The sequence below is a fragment of the Ascaphus truei genome, unplaced genomic scaffold (assembly GCF_040206685.1).
Source record: "Ascaphus truei isolate aAscTru1 unplaced genomic scaffold, aAscTru1.hap1 HAP1_SCAFFOLD_671, whole genome shotgun sequence".
Lineage (NCBI taxonomy): Eukaryota > Metazoa > Chordata > Amphibia > Anura > Ascaphidae > Ascaphus > Ascaphus truei.
In genome coordinates, this window is record NW_027457004.1 from 61,205 (window position 1) to 80,508 (window position 19,304).

Sequence of the window (19,304 nt, forward strand, 5' to 3'; positions counted from 1 at the left end):
AGACTGTCAGATACGGGGAGATATGCTGGGAATGAGTGAGACTGTCAGATACAGGGAGAGATGCTGGGAATGAGTGAGACTGTCAGATACGGGGAGAGAGGCTGGGAATGAGTGAGACTGTCAGATACGGGGAGAGAAGCTGAGAATGAGTGAGACTGTCGGATACGGGGAGAGATGCTGAGAATGAGTGAGACTGTCAGATACGGGGAGAGATGCTGAGAATGAGTGAGACTGTCGGATACGGGAAGAGACGCTGAGAATGAGTGAGACTGTCAGATACGAGGAGAGATGCTGGGAATGAGTGAGACTGTCAGATACGGGGAGAGATGCTGAGAATGAGTGAGACTGTCAGATACGGGGAGAGATGCTGAGAATGAGTGAGACTGTCAGATACGGGGAGAGATGCTGGGAATGAGTGAGACTGTCAGATACGGGGAGAGATGCTGAGAATGAGTGAGACTGTCAGATACGAGGAGAGATTCTGAGAATGAGTGAGACTGTCAGATACGGGGAGAGATGCTGAGAATGAGTGAGACTGTCAGATACGGGGAGAGATGCTGAGAATGAGTGAGACTGTCAGATACGGGGAGAGATGCTGAGAATGAGTGAGACTGTCAGATACGGGGAGAGATGCTGGGAATGAGTGAGACTGTCGGATACGGGGAGAGATGCTTGGAATGAGTGAGACTGTCGGATACGGGGAGAGATGCTGGGAATGAGTGAGACTGTCGGATACGAGGAGAGATGCTGGGAATGAGTGAGACTGTCAGATACGGGGAGAGATGCTGAGAATGAGTGAGACTGTCAGATACGGGGAGAGATGCTGAGAATGAGTGAGACTGTCAGATACAGGGAAAGATGCTGAGAATGAGTGAGACTGTTAGATACGGGGAGAGACGCTGAGAATGAGTGAGACTGTCGGATACGGGGAGAGATGCTGAGAATGAGTGAGACTGTCGGATACGGGGAGAGATGCTGAGAATGAGTGAGACTGTCAGATACGAGGAGAGATGCTGGGAATGAGTGAGACTGTCAGATACGGGGAGAGAGGCTGGGAATGAGTGAGACTGTCAGATACAGGGAGAGAAGCTGAGAATGAGTGAGACTGTCAGATACGGGGAGAGAGGCTGGGAATGAGTGAGACTGTCAGATACGGGGAGAGAGGCTGGGAATGAGTGAGACTGTCAGATACGGGGAGAGAAGCTGAGAATGAGTGAGACTGTCGGATACGGGGAGAGATGCTGAGAATGAGTGAGACTGTCAGATACGGGGAGAGATGCTGAGAATGAGTGAGACTGTCGGATACGGGGAGAGACGCTGAGAATGAGTGAGACTGTCAGATACGAGGAGAGATGCTGGGAATGAGTGAGACTGTCAGATACGGGGAGAGATGCTGAGAATGAGTGAGACTGTCGGATACGGGGAGAGATGGTGGGAATGAGAGAGACTGTCAGATACGGGGAGAGATGGTGGGAATGAGAGAGACTGTCAGATACGGGGAGATATGCTGGGAATGAGTGAGACTGTCAGATACGGGGAGAGATGGTGGGAATGAGAGAGACTGTCAGATACGGGGAGATATGCTGGGAATGAGTGAGACTGTCAGATACAGGGAGAGATGCTGAGAATGAGTGAGACTGTCAGATACGGGGAGAGATGCTGGGAATGAGTGAGACTGTCAGATACGGGGAGAGATGCTGAGAATGAGTGAGACTGTCAGATACGAGGAGAGATGCTGAGAATGAGAGAGACTGTCAGATACGGGGAGAGAGGCTGAGAATGAGTGAGACTGTCAGATATGGGGAGAGAAGCTGAGAATGAGAGAGACTGTCGGATACGGGAAGAGATGCTGAGAATGAGTGAGACTGTCAGATATGGGGAGATGCTGAGAATGAGTGAGACTGTCGGATACGGGGAGAGATGCTGAGAATGAGTGAGACTGTCAGATATGGGGAGATGCTGAGAATGAGTGAGACTGTCGGATACTGGGAGAGACGCTGAGAATGAGTGAGACTGTCAAATACGAGGAGAGATGCTGAGAATGAGTGAGACTGTTGGATACGGGGAAAGATGCTGGGAATGAGTGAGACTGTCAGATACGGGGAGAGACGCTGAGAATGAGTGAGACTGTCGGATACGGGGAGAGAGGCTGAGAATGAGTGAGACTGTCGGATACGGGGAGAGATGCTGAGAATGAGTCAGACTGTCAGATACGGGGAGAGAAGCTGGGAATGAGTGAGACTGTCAGATACGGGGAGAGATGCTGAGAATGAGTGAGACTGTCAGATATGGGGAGAGAAGCTGAGAATGAGTGAGACTGTCGGATACGGGAAGAGATGCTGAGAATGAGTGAGACTGTCAGATACGGGGAGAGATGCTGGGAATGAGTGAGACTGTCAGATACGGGGAGAGATGCTGAGAATGAGTGAGACTGTCAGATACGAGGAGAGATGCTGAGAATGAGAGAGACTGTCAGATACGGGGAGAGAGGCTGAGAATGAGTGAGACTGTCAGATATGGGGAGAGAAGCTGAGAATGAGAGAGACTGTCGGATACGGGGAGAGACGCTGAGAATGAGTGAGACTGTCAGATACGAGGAGAGATGCTGAGAATGAGTGAGACAGTTGGATACAGAGAGAAATGGTGAGAATGAGTGAGACTTTCAGATACGGGGAGAGATGCTGATAATGAGTGAGACTGTCAGATACAGGGAGAGATGCTGATAATGAGTGAGACTGTCAGATACGGGGAGAGATGCTGAGAATGAGAGAGACTGTCGGATACGGGGAGAGATGCTGAGAATGAGTGAGACTGTCGGATACGTGGAGAGAAGCTGAGAATGAGTGAGACTGTCGGATACTGGGAGAGACGCTGAGAATGAGTGAGACTGTCAGATACGAGGAGAGATGCTGAGAATGAGTGAGACTGTTGGATACGGGGAGAGATGCTGAGAATGAGTGAGACTGTCGGATACGGGGAGAGACGCTGAGAATGAGTGAGACTGTCAGATACGAGGAGAGATGCTGAGAATGAGTGAGACTGTTGGATACGGGGAAAGATGCTGAGAATGAATGAGACTGTCGGATACGGGGAGAGATGCTGAGAATGAGTGAGACTGTAAGATACGAGGAGAGATGCTGAGAATGAGTGAGACTGTTGGATACGGGGAGAGATGCTGAGAATGAGTGAGACTGTCAGATACGGGGAGAGAAGCTGAGAATGAGTGAGACTGTCGGATACGGGGAGAGATGCTGAGAATGAGTGAGACTGTCGGATATGGGGAGATGCTGAGAATGAGTGAGACTGTCAGATACGGGGAGAGATGCTGGGAATGAGTGAGACTGTCAGATACGGGGAGATATGCTGAGAATGAGTGAGACTGTCAGATACGGGGAGAGATGATGGGAATGAGTGAGACTGTCAGATACGGGGAGAGATGCTGAGAATGAGTGAGACTGTCGAATACGGGGAGAGATGCTGAAAATGAGTGAGACTGTCAGATACGAGGAGAGATGCCTGGAATGAGTGAGACTGTCAGATACGGGGAGAGAGGCTGGGAATGAGTGAGACTGTCAGATACGGGGAGAGAAGCTGAGAATGAGTGAGACTGTCAGATACGGGGAGAGATGCTGAGAATGAGTGAGACTGTCGGATACGGGGAGAGACGCTGAGAATGAGTGAGACTGTCAGATACGAGGAGAGAATCTGGGAATGAGTGAGACTGTCAGATACGGGGAGAGATGCTGAGAATGAGTGAGACTGTCGGATACGGGGAGAGATGGTGGGAATGAGAGAGACTGTCAGATACGGGGAGATATGCTGGGAATGAGTGAGACTGTCAGATACAGGGAGAGATGCTGAGAATGAGTGAGACTGTCAGATACGGGGAGAGATGCTGGGAATGAGTGAGACTGTCAGATACGGGGAGAGATGCTGAGAATGAGTGAGACTGTCAGATACGGGGAGAGAAGCTGAGAATGAGTGAGACTGTCGGATACTGGGAGAGACGCTGAGAATGAGTGAGACTGTCAGATACGAGTAGAGATGCTGAGAATGAGTGAGACTGTTGGATACGGGGAGAGATGCTGGGAATGAGTGAGACTCTCAGATACGGGGAGAGATGCTGGGAATGAGTGAGACTGTCGGATACGGGGAGAGATGCTGAGAATGAGTGAGACTGTCAGATACGCGGAGAGATGCTGAGAATGAGTGAGACTGTCAGATACGGGGAGAGAACCTGAGAATGAGTGAGACTGTCAGATACGGGGAGAGAACCTGAGAATGAGTGAGACTGTCAGATACGGGGAGAGATGCTGAGAATGAGTGAGACTGTCAGATACAGGGAGAGAAGCTGAGAATGAGTGAGACTGTCAGATACGGGGAGACACGCTGAGAATGAGTGAGACTGTCAGATACGAGGAGAGATGCTGAGAATGAGTGAGACTGTTGGATACGGGGAAAGATGCTGAGAATGAATGAGACTGTCGGATACGGGGAGAGATGCTGAGAATGAGTGAGACTGTCAGATACGAGGAGAGATGCTGAGAATGAGTGAGACTGTTGGATACGGGGAGAGATGCTGAGAATGAGTGAGACTGTCAGATACGGGGAGAGAAGCTGAGAATGAGTGAGACTGTCGGATACGGGGAGAGATGCTGAGAATGAGTGAGACTGTCGGATATGGGGAGATGCTGAGAATGAGTGAGACTGTCAGATACGAGGAGAGATGCTGGGAATGAGTGAGACTGTCAGATACGGGGAGAGATGCTGAGAATGAGTGAGACTGTCGGATACGGGGAGAGATGGTGGGAATGAGAGAGACTGTCAGATACGGGGAGATATGCTGGGAATGAGTGAGACTGTCAGATACAGGGAGAGATGCTGGGAATGAGTGAGACTGTCAGATACGGGGAGAGATGCTGAGAATGAGTGAGACTGTCAGATACGGGGAGAGAAGCTGAGAATGAGTGAGACTGTCGGATACTGGGAGAGACGCTGAGAATGAGTGAGACTGTCAGATACGAGGAGAGATGCTGAGAATGAGTGAGACTGTTGGATACGGGGAGAGATGCTGAGAATGAGTGAGACTCTCAGATACGGGGAGAGATGCTGGGAATGAGTGAGACTGTCGGATACGGGGAGAGATGCTGAGAATGAGTGAGACTGTCAGATACGCGGAGAGATGCTGAGAATGAGTGAGACTGTCAGATACGGGGAGAGAACCTGAGAATGAGTGAGACTGTCAGATACGGGGAGAGAACCTGAGAATGAGTGAGACTGTCAGATACGGGGAGAGATGCTGAGAATGAGTGAGACTGTCAGATACAGGGAGAGAAGCTGAGAATGAGTGAGACTGTCAGATACGGGGAGACACGCTGAGAATGAGTGAGACTGTCAGATACGAGGAGAGATGCTGAGAATGAGTGAGACTGTTGGATACGGGGAAAGATGCTGAGAATGAATGAGACTGTCGGATACGGGGAGAGATGCTGAGAATGAGTGAGACTGTCAGATACGAGGAGAGATGCTGAGAATGAGTGAGACTGTTGGATACGGGGAGAGATGCTGAGAATGAGTGAGACTGTCAGATACGGGGAGAGAAGCTGAGAATGAGTGAGACTGTCGGATACGGGGAGAGATGCTGAGAATGAGTGAGACTGTCGGATATGGGGAGAGATGCTGGGAATGAGTGAGACTGTTAGATACGGGGAGAGACGCTGAGAATGAGTGAGATTGTCAGATACGAGGAGAGATGCTGAGAATGAGTGAGACTGTCAGATACGGGGAGAGATGCTGAGAATGAGTGAGACTGTCAGATACGGGGAGAGATGCTGGGAATGAGTGAGACTGTCAGATACGGGGAGATATGCTGAGAATGAGTGAGACTGTCAGATACGGGGAGAGATGATGGGAATGAGTGAGACTGTCAGATACGGGGAGAGATGCTGAGAATGAGTGAGACTGTCGAATACGGGGAGAGATGCTGAGAATGAGTGAGACTGTCGGATACGGGGAGAGAGGCTGAGAATGAGTGAGACTGTCAGATACGGGGAGAGAAGCTGAGAATGAGTGAGACTGTCGGATACGGGGAGAGATGCTGAGAATGAGTGAGACTGTCAGATACGGGGAGAGATGCTGGGAATGAGTGAGACTGTCAGATACAGGGAGAGATGCTGAGAATGAGAGAGACTGTCAGATACGGGGAGAGATGCTGGGAATGAGTGAGACTGTCAGATACAGGGAGAGATGCTGAGAATGAGTGAGACTGTCAGATACGGGGAGAGATGCTGGGAATGAGTGAGACTGTCAGATACGGGGAGAGATGCTGAGAATGAGTGAGACTGTCAGATACGGGGAGAGATGCTGGGAATGAGTGAGACTGTCAGATACGGGGAGAGATGCTGGGAATGAGTGAGACTGTCAGATACGGGGAGAGATGCTGAGAATGAGTGAGACTGTCAGATACGGGGAGAGATGCTGGGAATGAGTGAGACTGTCAGATACGGGGAGAGATGCTGAGAATGAGTGAGACTGTCAGATACGAGGAGAGATTCTGAGAATGAGTGAGACTGTCAGATACGGGGAGAGATGCTGAGAATGAGTGAGACTGTCAGATACGGGGAGAGATGCTGGGAATGAGTGAGACTGTCAGATACGGGGAGAGATGCTGAGAATAAGAGAGACTGTCGGATACGAGGAGAGATGCTGGGAATGAGTGAGACTGTTAGATACGGGGAGAGACGCTGAGAATGAGTGAGACTGTCAGATACGGGGAGAGATGCTGAGAATGAGTGAGACTGTCGGATACGGGGAGAGATGCTGAGAATGAGTGAGACTGTCAGATACGAGGAGAGATGCTGAGAATGAGTGAGACTGTCAGATACGGGGAGAGAGGCTGGGAATGAGTGAGACTGTCAGATACGGGGAGAGATGCTGGGAATGAGTGAGACTGTCAGATACGGGGAGAGATGCTGGGAATGAGTGAGACTGTCAGATACGGGGAGAGAGGCTGGGAATGAGTGAGACTGTCAGATACGGGGAGAGAAGCTGAGAATGAGTGAGACTGTTGGATACGGGGAGAGATGCTGAGAATGAGTGAGACTGTCAGATACGGGGAGAGATGCTGAGAATGAGTGAGACTGTCGGATACGGGGAGAGACGCTGAGAATGAGTGAGACTGTCAGATACGAGGAGAGATGCTGGGAATGAGTGAGACTGTCAGATACGGGGAGAGATGCTGAGAATGAGTGAGACTGTCGGATACGGGGAGAGATGGTGGGAATGAGAGAGACTGTCAGATACGGGGAGAGATGGTGGGAATGAGAGAGACTGTCAGATACGGGGAGATATGCTGGGAATGAGTGAGACTGTCAGATACGGGGAGAGATGGTGGGAATGAGAGAGACTGTCAGATACGGGGAGATATGCTGGGAATGAGTGAGACTGTCAGATACAGGGAGAGATGCTGGGAATGAGTGAGACTGTCAGATACGGGGAGAGAGGCTGGGAATGAGTGAGACTGTCAGATACGGGGAGAGAAGCTGAGAATGAGTGAGACTGTCGGATACGGGGAGAGATGCTGAGAATGAGTGAGACTGTCAGATACGGGGAGAGATGCTGAGAATGAGTGAGACTGTCGGATACGGGAAGAGACGCTGAGAATGAGTGAGACTGTCAGATACGAGGAGAGATGCTGGGAATGAGTGAGACTGTCAGATACGGGGAGAGATGCTGAGAATGAGTGAGACTGTCAGATACGGGGAGAGATGCTGAGAATGAGTGAGACTGTCAGATACGGGGAGAGATGCTGGGAATGAGTGAGACTGTCAGATACGGGGAGAGATGCTGAGAATGAGTGAGACTGTCAGATACGAGGAGAGATTCTGAGAATGAGTGAGACTGTCAGATACGGGGAGAGATGCTGAGAATGAGTGAGACTGTCAGATACGGGGAGAGATGCTGAGAATGAGTGAGACTGTCAGATACGGGGAGAGATGCTGAGAATGAGTGAGACTGTCAGATACGGGGAGAGATGCTGGGAATGAGTGAGACTGTCGGATACGGGGAGAGATGCTTGGAATGAGTGAGACTGTCGGATACGGGGAGAGATGCTGGGAATGAGTGAGACTGTCGGATACGAGGAGAGATGCTGGGAATGAGTGAGACTGTCAGATACGGGGAGAGATGCTGAGAATGAGTGAGACTGTCAGATACGGGGAGAGATGCTGAGAATGAGTGAGACTGTCAGATACAGGGAAAGATGCTGAGAATGAGTGAGACTGTTAGATACGGGGAGAGACGCTGAGAATGAGTGAGACTGTCGGATACGGGGAGAGATGCTGAGAATGAGTGAGACTGTCGGATACGGGGAGAGATGCTGAGAATGAGTGAGACTGTCAGATACGAGGAGAGATGCTGGGAATGAGTGAGACTGTCAGATACGGGGAGAGAGGCTGGGAATGAGTGAGACTGTCAGATACAGGGAGAGAAGCTGAGAATGAGTGAGACTGTCAGATACGGGGAGAGAGGCTGGGAATGAGTGAGACTGTCAGATACGGGGAGAGAGGCTGGGAATGAGTGAGACTGTCAGATACGGGGAGAGAAGCTGAGAATGAGTGAGACTGTCGGATACGGGGAGAGATGCTGAGAATGAGTGAGACTGTCAGATACGGGGAGAGATGCTGAGAATGAGTGAGACTGTCGGATACGGGGAGAGACGCTGAGAATGAGTGAGACTGTCAGATACGAGGAGAGATGCTGGGAATGAGTGAGACTGTCAGATACGGGGAGAGATGCTGAGAATGAGTGAGACTGTCGGATACGGGGAGAGATGGTGGGAATGAGAGAGACTGTCAGATACGGGGAGAGATGGTGGGAATGAGAGAGACTGTCAGATACGGGGAGATATGCTGGGAATGAGTGAGACTGTCAGATACGGGGAGAGATGGTGGGAATGAGAGAGACTGTCAGATACGGGGAGATATGCTGGGAATGAGTGAGACTGTCAGATACAGGGAGAGATGCTGAGAATGAGTGAGACTGTCAGATACGGGGAGAGATGCTGGGAATGAGTGAGACTGTCAGATACGGGGAGAGATGCTGAGAATGAGTGAGACTGTCAGATACGAGGAGAGATGCTGAGAATGAGAGAGACTGTCAGATACGGGGAGAGAGGCTGAGAATGAGTGAGACTGTCAGATATGGGGAGAGAAGCTGAGAATGAGAGAGACTGTCGGATACGGGAAGAGATGCTGAGAATGAGTGAGACTGTCAGATATGGGGAGATGCTGAGAATGAGTGAGACTGTCGGATACGGGGAGAGATGCTGAGAATGAGTGAGACTGTCAGATATGGGGAGATGCTGAGAATGAGTGAGACTGTCGGATACTGGGAGAGACGCTGAGAATGAGTGAGACTGTCAAATACGAGGAGAGATGCTGAGAATGAGTGAGACTGTTGGATACGGGGAAAGATGCTGGGAATGAGTGAGACTGTCAGATACGGGGAGAGACGCTGAGAATGAGTGAGACTGTCGGATACGGGGAGAGAGGCTGAGAATGAGTGAGACTGTCGGATACGGGGAGAGATGCTGAGAATGAGTCAGACTGTCAGATACGGGGAGAGAAGCTGGGAATGAGTGAGACTGTCAGATACGGGGAGAGATGCTGAGAATGAGTGAGACTGTCAGATATGGGGAGAGAAGCTGAGAATGAGTGAGACTGTCGGATACGGGAAGAGATGCTGAGAATGAGTGAGACTGTCAGATACGGGGAGAGATGCTGGGAATGAGTGAGACTGTCAGATACGGGGAGAGATGCTGAGAATGAGTGAGACTGTCAGATACGAGGAGAGATGCTGAGAATGAGAGAGACTGTCAGATACGGGGAGAGAGGCTGAGAATGAGTGAGACTGTCAGATATGGGGAGAGAAGCTGAGAATGAGAGAGACTGTCGGATACGGGAAGAGATGCTGAGAATGAGTGAGACTGTCAGATATGGGGAGATGCTGAGAATGAGTGAGACTGTCGGATACGGGGAGAGATGCTGAGAATGAGTGAGACTGTCAGATATGGGGAGATGCTGAGAATGAGTGAGACTGTCGGATACTGGGAGAGACGCTGAGAATGAGTGAGACTGTCAAATACGAGGAGAGATGCTGAGAATGAGTGAGACTGTTGGATACGGGGAAAGATGCTGGGAATGAGTGAGACTGTCAGATACGGGGAGAGACGCTGAGAATGAGTGAGACTGTCGGATACGGGGAGAGAGGCTGAGAATGAGTGAGACTGTCGGATACGGGGAGAGATGCTGAGAATGAGTCAGACTGTCAGATACGGGGAGAGAAGCTGGGAATGAGTGAGACTGTCAGATACGGGGAGAGATGCTGAGAATGAGTGAGACTGTCAGATATGGGGAGAGAAGCTGAGAATGAGTGAGACTGTCGGATACGGGAAGAGATGCTGAGAATGAGTGAGACTGTCAGATATGGGGAGATGCTGAGAATGAGTGAGACTGTCGGATACGGGGAGAGATGCTGAGAATGAGTGAGACTGTCAGATATGGGGAGATGCTGAGAATGAGTGAGACTGTCGGATACTGGGAGAGACGCTGAGAATGAGTGAGACTGTCAAATACGAGGAGAGATGCTGAGAATGAGTGAGACTGTTGGATACGGGGAAAGATGCTGAGAATGAGTGAGACTGTCGGATACGGGGAGAGATGCTGAGAATGAGTGAGACTGTCAGATACGAGGAGAGATGCTGAGAATGAGTGACACTGTTGGATACGGGGAGAGATGCTGAGAATGAGTGACACTGTCAGATACGGGGAGAGAAGCTGAGAATGAGTGAGACTCTCGGATACGGGGAGAGATGCTGAGAATGAGTGAGACTGTCAGATATGGGGAGATGCTGAGAATGAGTGAGACTGTCGGATACGGGGAGAGATGCTGGGAATGAGTGAGACTGTCAGATACGGGGAGAGATGCTGAGAATGAGTGAGACAGTCAGATACGGGGAGAGATGCTGAGAATGAGTGAGACTGTCAGATACGGGGAGAGAAGCTGAGAATGAGTGAGACTGTCGGATACGGGGAGAGACGCTGAGAATGAGTGAGACTGTCAGATACGAGGAGAGATGCTGAGAATGAGTGAGACAGTTGGATACAGAGAGAAATGGTGAGAATGAGTGAGACTTTCAGATACGGGGAGAGATGCTGATAATGAGTGAGACTGTCAGATACAGGGAGAGAAGCTGGGAATGAGTGAGACTGTCAGATACGGGGAGAGATGCTGAGAATGAGAGAGACTGTCGGATACGGGGAGAGATGCTGAGAATGAGTGAGACTGTCGGATACGGGGAGAGAAGCTGAGAATGAGTGAGACTGTCAGATACGAGGAGAGATGCTGAGAATGAGTGAGAATGTTGGATACGGTGAGAGATGCTGAGAATGAGGAGACTGTCAGATATGGGGAGAGAAGCTGAGAATGAGTGAGACAGTCGGATACGGGGAGAGATGCTGAGAATGAGTGAGACTGTCAGATATGGGGAGATGCTGAGAATGAGTGAGACTGTCGGATACGGGGAAAGATGCTAAGAATGATTGAGACTGTCAGATATGGGGAGATGCTGAGAATGAGTGAGACTGTCAGATACGGGGAGAGATGCTGAGAATGAAAGAGACTGTCGGATACAGAGAGAAATGGTGAGAATGAGTTAGACTGTCAGATACGGGTAGAGATGCTGATAATGAGTGAGACTGTCAGATACGGGGAGAGATGCTGAGAATGAAAGAGACTGTCGGATACGGGGAGAGATGCTGAGAATGAGTGAAACTGTCGGATACTGGGAGAGACGCTGAGAATGAGTGAGACTGTCAGATACGAGGAGAGATGCTGAGAATGAGTGAGACTGTTGGATACGGGGAGAGATGCTGAGAATGAGTGAGACTGTCGGATACGGGGAGAGATGCTGAGAATGAGTGAGACTGTCAGATACGCGGAGAGATGCTGAGAATGAGTGAGACTGTCAGATACGGGGAGAGAACCTGAGAATGAGTGAGACTGTCAGATACGGGGAGAGAACCTGAGAATGAGTGAGACTGTCAGATACGGGGAGAGATGCTGAGAATGAGTGAGACTGTCAGATACGGGGAGAGAAGCTGAGAATGAGTGAGACTGTCAGATACGGGGAGAGACGCTGAGAATGAGTGAGACTGTCAGATACGAGGAGAGATGCTGAGAATGAGTGAGACTGTTGGATACGGGGAGAGAGGCTGAGAATGAGTGAGACTGTCGGATACGGGGAGAGAAGCTGAGAATGAGTGAGACTGTCGGATACTGGGAGAGACGCTGAGAATGAGTGAGACTGTCAGATACGAGGAGAGATGCTGAGAATGAGTGAGACTGTTGGATACGGGGAGAGATGCTGAGAATGAGTGAGACTGTCGGATACGGGGAGAGATGATGAGAATGAGTGAGACTGTCAGATACGCGGAGAGATGCTGAGAATGAGTGAGACTGTCAGATACGGGGAGAGAACCTGAGAATGAGTGAGACTGTCAGATACGGGGAGAGAACCTGAGAATGAGTGAGACTGTCAGATACGGGGAGAGATGCTGAGAATGAGTGAGACTGTCAGATACGGGGAGAGAAGGTGAGAATGAGTGAGACTGTCAGATACGGGGAGAGACGCTGAGAATGAGTGAGACTGTCAGATACGAGGAGAGATGCTGAGAATGAGTGAGACTGTTGGATACGGGGAAAGATGCTGAGAATGAATGAGACTGTCGGATACGGGGAGAGATGCTGAGAATGAGTGAGACTGTCAGATACGAGGAGAGATGCTGAGAATGAGTGAGACTGTTGGATACGGGGAGAGATGCTGAGAATGAGTGAGACTGTCAGATACGGGGAGAGAAGCTGAGAATGAGTGAGACTGTCGGATACGGGGAGAGATGGTGAGAATGAGTGAGACTGTCTGATACGGGGAGAGATGCTGGGAATGAGTGAGACTGTTAGATACGGGGAGAGACGCTGAGAATGAGTGAGACTGTCAGATACGAGGAGAGATGCTGAGAATGAGTGAGACTGTCAGATACGGGGAGAGATGCTGAGAATGAGTGAGACTGTCAGATACGGGGAGAGATGCTGGGAATGAGTGAGACTGTCAGATACGGGGAGATATGATGAGAATGAGTGAGACTGTCAGATACGGGGAGAGATGCTGAGAATGAGTAAGACTGTCGGATACGGGGAGAGATGCTGAGAATGAGTGAGACTGTCAGATACAGGGAGAGATGCTGATAATGATTGAGACTGTCAGATACGAGGAGAGATTCTGAGAATGAGTGAGACTGTCAGATACGGGGAGAGATGCTGAGAATGAGTGAGACTGTCGGATACGAGGAGAGATGCTGGGAATGAGTGAGACTGTCAGATACGGGGAGAGATGCTGAGAATGAGTGAGACTGTCAGATACAGGGAAAGATGCTGAGAATGAGTGAGACTGTTAGATACGGGGAGAGACGCTGAGAATGAGTGAGACTGTCGGATACGGGGAGAGATGCTGAGAATGAGTGAGACTGTCAGATACGAGGAGAGATGCTGGGAATGAGTGAGACTGTCAGATACGGGGAGAGATGCTGAGAATGAGTGAGACTGTCAGATACGGGGAGAGATGCTGGGAATGAGTGAGACTGTCAGATACGGGGAGAGATGCTGAGAATGAGTGAGACTGTCAGATACGAGGAGAGATGCTGAGAATGAGAGAGACTGTCAGATACGGGGAGAGAGGCTGGGAATGAGTGAGACTGTCAGATACGGGGAGAGATGCTGAGAATGAGTGAGACTGTCGCATACGGGGAGAGTTGCTGAGAATGAGTGAGACTGTCAGATATGGGGAGAGATGCTGAGAATGAGTGAGACTGTCGGATACGGGGAGAGACGCTGAGAATGAGTGAGACTGTCAGATACGAGGAGAGATGCTGGGAATGAGTGAGACTGTCAGATACGGGGAGAGATGCTGAGAATGAGTGAGACTGTCAGATACGGGGAGAGAAGCTGGGAATGAGAGAGATTGTCAGATACGGGGAGATATGCTGGGAATGAGTGAGACTGTCAGATACGGGGAGATATGCTGAGAATGAGTGAGACTGTCAGATACGGGGAGAGATGCTGGGAATGAGTGAGACTGTCAAATACGGGGAGAGATGCTGAGAATGAGTGAGACTGTCAGATACGGGGAGAGATGCTGAGAATGAGTGAGACTGTCAGATACGGGAGAGATGCTGGGAATGAGTGAGACTGTCAGATGCGGGGAGATGCTGAGAATGAGTGAGACTGTCGGATACGAGGAGAGATGCAGGGAATGAGTGAGACTGTCGGATACGGGGAGAGATGCCGAGAATGAGTGAGACTGTCAGATACGGGGAGAGATGCTGAGAATGAGTGAGACTGTCGGATACGGGGAGAGATGCTGAGAATGAGTGAGACTGTCAGATACGGGGAGAGATGCTGAGAATGAGTGAGACTGTCGGATACGGGGAGAGATGCTGGGAATAAGTGAGACTGTCAGATACGGGGAGAGAACCTGAGAATGAGTGAGACTGTCAGATACGGGGAGAGATGCTGAGAATGAGTGAGACTGTCAGATACGGGGAGAGATGCTGAGAATGAGTGAGACTGTCAGATACGGGGAGAGATGCTGAGAATGAGTGAGACTGTCAGATACGGGGAGAGATGCTGAGAATGAGTGAGACTGTCAGATACGGGGAGAGATGCTGAGAATGAGTGAGACTGTCGGATACGGGGAGAGATGCTGAGAATGAGTGAGACTGTCAGATACGGGGAGAGAAGCTGGGAATGAGTGAGACTGTCAGATACGGGGAGAGATGCTGGGAATGAGTGAGACTGTCAGATACGGGGAGAGAAGCTGGGAATGAGTGAGACTGTCAGATACGGGGAGAGATGCTGAGAATGAGTGAGAATGTCAGATACGGGGAGAGATGCTGAGAATGAGTGAGACTGTCAGATACGGGGAGAGATGCTGGGAATGAGTGAGACTGTCGGATACGGGGAGAGACGCTGGGAATGAGTGAGACTGTCAGATACGGGGAGAGAAGCTGGGAATGAGTGAGACTGTCAGATACGGGGAGAGATGCTGAGAATGAGTGAGAATGTCAGATACGGGGAGAGATGCTGGGAATGAGTGAGACTGTCAGATACGGGGAGAGATGCTGGGAATGAGTGAGACTGTCAGATACGGGGAGAGAGGCTGGGAATGAGTGAGACTGTCAGATACGGGGAGAGATGCTGAGAATGAGTGAGACTGTCAGATACGGGGAGAGAAGCTGGGAATGAGTGAGACTGTCAGATACGGGGAGAGATGCTGGGAATGAGTGAGACTGTCGGATACGGGGAGAGACGCTGAGAATGAGTGAGACTGTCAGATACGAGGAGAGATACTGAGAATGAGTGAGACTGTCAGATACGGGGAGAGATGCTGAGAATGAGTGAGACTGTCGGATACGGGGAGAGATGCTGGGAATGAGTGAGACTGTCAGATACGGGGATAGAACCTGAGAATGAGTGAGACTGTCAGATACGGGGAGAGATGCTGAGAATGAGTGAGACTGTCAGATACGGGGAGAGATGCTGAGAATGAGTGAGACTGTCAGATACGGGGAGAGATGCTGAGAATAAGTGAGACTGTCAGATACGGGGAGAGATGCTGAGAATGAGTGAGACTGTCGGATACGGGGAGAGATGCTGAGAATGAGTGAGACTGTCAGATACGGGGAGAGATGCTGAGAATGAGTGAGACTGTCAGATACGGGGAGAGATGCTGAGAATGAGTGAGACTGTCAGCTACGGGGAGAGATGCTGGGAATGAGTGAGACTGTCGGATACGGGGAGAGATGCTGGGAATGAGTGAGACTGTCAGATACGGGGAGAGATGCTGAGAATGAGTGAGACTGTCAGATACGGGGAGAGATGCTGAGAATGAGTGAGACTGTCAGATACGGGGAGAGATGCTGAGAATGAGTGAGACTGTCAGATACGGGGAGAGATGCTGAGAATGAGTGAGACTGTCAGATACGGGGAGAGATGGTGGGAATGAGAGAGACTGTCAAATACGGGGAGAGAGGCTGATAATGAGTGAGACTGTCAGATACGGGGAGAGAGGCTGAGAATGAGTGAGACTGTCAGATATGGGGAGAGATGCTGAGAATGAGTGAGACTGTCAGATACGGGGAGAGAGGCTGAGAATGAGTGAGACTGTCAGATACGGGGAGAGATGCTGAGAATGAGTGAGACTGTCAGATACGGGGAGAGATGCTGGGAATGAGTGAGACTGTCAGATACGGGGAGAGATGCTGGGAATGAGTGAGACTGTCAGATACGGGGAGAGATGCTGAGAATGAGTGAGACTGTCAGATACGGGGAGAAATGCTGAGAATGAGTGAGACTGTCAGATACGGGGAGAGAAGCTGAGAATGAGTGAGACTGTCAGATACGGGGAGAGATGCTGGGAATGAGTGAGACTGTCAGATACGGGGAGAGATGCTGAGAATGAGTGAGACTGTCAGATACGGGGAGAGATGCTGAGAATGAGTGAGACTGTCAGATACGGGGAGAGATGCTGGGAATGAGTGAGACTGTCAGATACGGGGAGAGATGCTGAGAATGAGTGAGACTGTCAGATACGGGGAGAGATGCTGAGAATGAGTGAGACTGTCAGATACGGGGAGAGATGCTGGGAATGAGTGAGACTGTCGGATACGGGGAGAGATGCTGGGAATGAGTGAGACTGTCAGATACGGGGAGAGTTGCTGAGAATGAGTGAGACTGTCAGATACGGGGAAAGATGCTGAGAATGAGTGAGACTGTCGGATACGGGGAGAGATGCTGAGAATGAGTGAGACTGTCAGATACGGGGAGAGAAGCTGAGAATGAGTGAGACTGTCAGATACGGGGAGAGATGCTGGGAATGAGTGAGACTGTCAGATACGGGGAGAGATGCTGAGAATGAGTGAGACTGTCAGATACGGGGAGAGATGCTGAGAATGAGTGAGACTGTCAGATACGGGGAGAGATGGTGGGAATGAGAGAGACTGTCAAATACGGGGAGAGATGCTGAGAATGAGTGAGACTGTCAGATACGGGGAGAGATGCTGAGAATGAGTGAGACTGTTGGATACGGGGAGAGATGCTGAGAATGAGTGAGACTGTCAGATACGGGGAGAGAAGCTAAGAATGAGTGAGACTGTTGGATACGGGGAGAGATGGTGGGAATGAGTGAGTGTCAGATACGGGGAGAGATGCTGAGAATGAGTGAGACTGTCAAATACGGGGAGAGATGCTGAGAATGAGTGAGACTGTCAGATACGGGGAGATATGGTGGGAATGAGAGAGACTGTCAGATACGGGGAGAGATGCTGGGAATGAGTGAGACTGTCAGATACGGTGAGAGATGCTGGGAATGAGTCAGACTGTCGGATACGGGGAGAGACGCTGAGAATGAGTGAGACTGTCAGATACGGGGAAAGAGGCTGAGAATGAGTGAGACTGTCAGATACGGGGAGAGATGGTGGGAATGAGAGAGACTGTCAGATACGGGGAGAGATGCTGGGAATGAGTGAGACTGTCAGATACGGTGAGAGATGCTGGGAATGAGTCAGACTGTCGGATACGGGGAGAGACGCTGAGAATGAGTGAGACTGTCAGATACGGGGAGAGATGGTGGGAATGAGAGAGACTGTCAGATACGGGGAGAGATGCTGGGAATGAGTGAGACTGTCAGATACGGGGAGAGATGCTGGGAATGAGTGAGACTGTCAGATACGAGGAGAGATGCTGAGAATGAGTGAGACTGTCAGATACGGGGAGAGATGGTGGGAATGAGAGAGACTGTCAAATACGGGGAGAGAGGCTGAGAATGAGTGAGACAGTCAGATACGGGGAGAGATGCTGAGAATTAGTGAGGCTGTCAGATACGGGGAGAGATGATGGGAATGAGTGAGACTGTCGGATACGGGAGAGATGCTGGGAATGAGTGAGACTGTCAGATACGGGGAGAGATGCTGAGAATGAGTGAGACTGTCGGATACGGGGAGAGATGCTGGGAATGAGTGAGACTGTCAGATACGGGGAGAGATGCTGAGAATGAGTGAGACTGTCAGATACGGGGAGAGATGGTGGGAATGAGAGAGACTGTCAAATACGGGGAGAGAGGCTGAGAATGAGTGAGACAGTCAGATACGGGGAGAGATGCTGAGAATGAGTGAGACTGTCAGATACGGGGAGAGATGATGGGAATGAGTGAGACTGTCGGATACGGGAGAGATGCTGGGAATGAGTGAGACTGTCAGATACGGGGAGAGATGCTGAGAATGAGTGAGACTGTCGGATACGGAGAGAGATGCTGAGAATGAGTGAGACTGTCAGATACGGGGAGAGATGCTGAGAATGAGTGAGACTGTCAGATACGGGGAGAGATGCTGGGAGTGAGTGAGACTGTCAGATACGGGGAGAGATGCTGAGAATGAGTGAGACTGTCAGATATGGGGAGAGAGGCTGAGAATAAGTGAGACTGTCAGATACGGGGAGAGATGCTGAGAATGAGTGAGACTGTCAGATACGGGGAGAGATGCTGAGAATGAGTGAGACTGTCAGATACTGGGAGAGATGCTGAGAATGAGTGAGACTGTCAGATACGGGGAGAGATGCTGAGAATGAGTGAGACTGTCAGATACGGGAGAGATGCTGGGAATGAGTGAGACTGTCAGATGCGAAGAGATGCTGAGAATGAGTGAGACTGTCGGATACGAGGAGAGATGCTGGGAATGAGTGAGACTGTCAGATACGGGGAGAGATGCTGAGAATGAGTGAGACTGTCGGATACGGGGAGAGATGCTGAGAATGAGTGAGACTGTCGGATACGGGGAGAGATGCTGGGAATGAGTGAGACTGTCAGATACGGGGAGAGACGCTGAGAATGAGTGAGACTGTCGGATACGGGGAGAGAGGTTGAGAATGAGTGAGACTGTCGGATACGGGGAGAAATGCTGAGAATGAGTGAGACTGTCAGATACGGGGAGAGAAGCTGAGAATGAGTGAGACTGTCAGATACGGGGAGAGATGCTGAGAATGAGTGAGACTGTCAGATACGGGGAGAGATGCTGAGAATGAGTGAGACTGTCAGATACGGGGAGAGATGCTGGGAATGAGTGAGACTGTCGGATACGGGGAGAGATGCTGGGAATGAGTGAGACTGTCAGATACGGGGAGAGACGCTGAGAATGAGT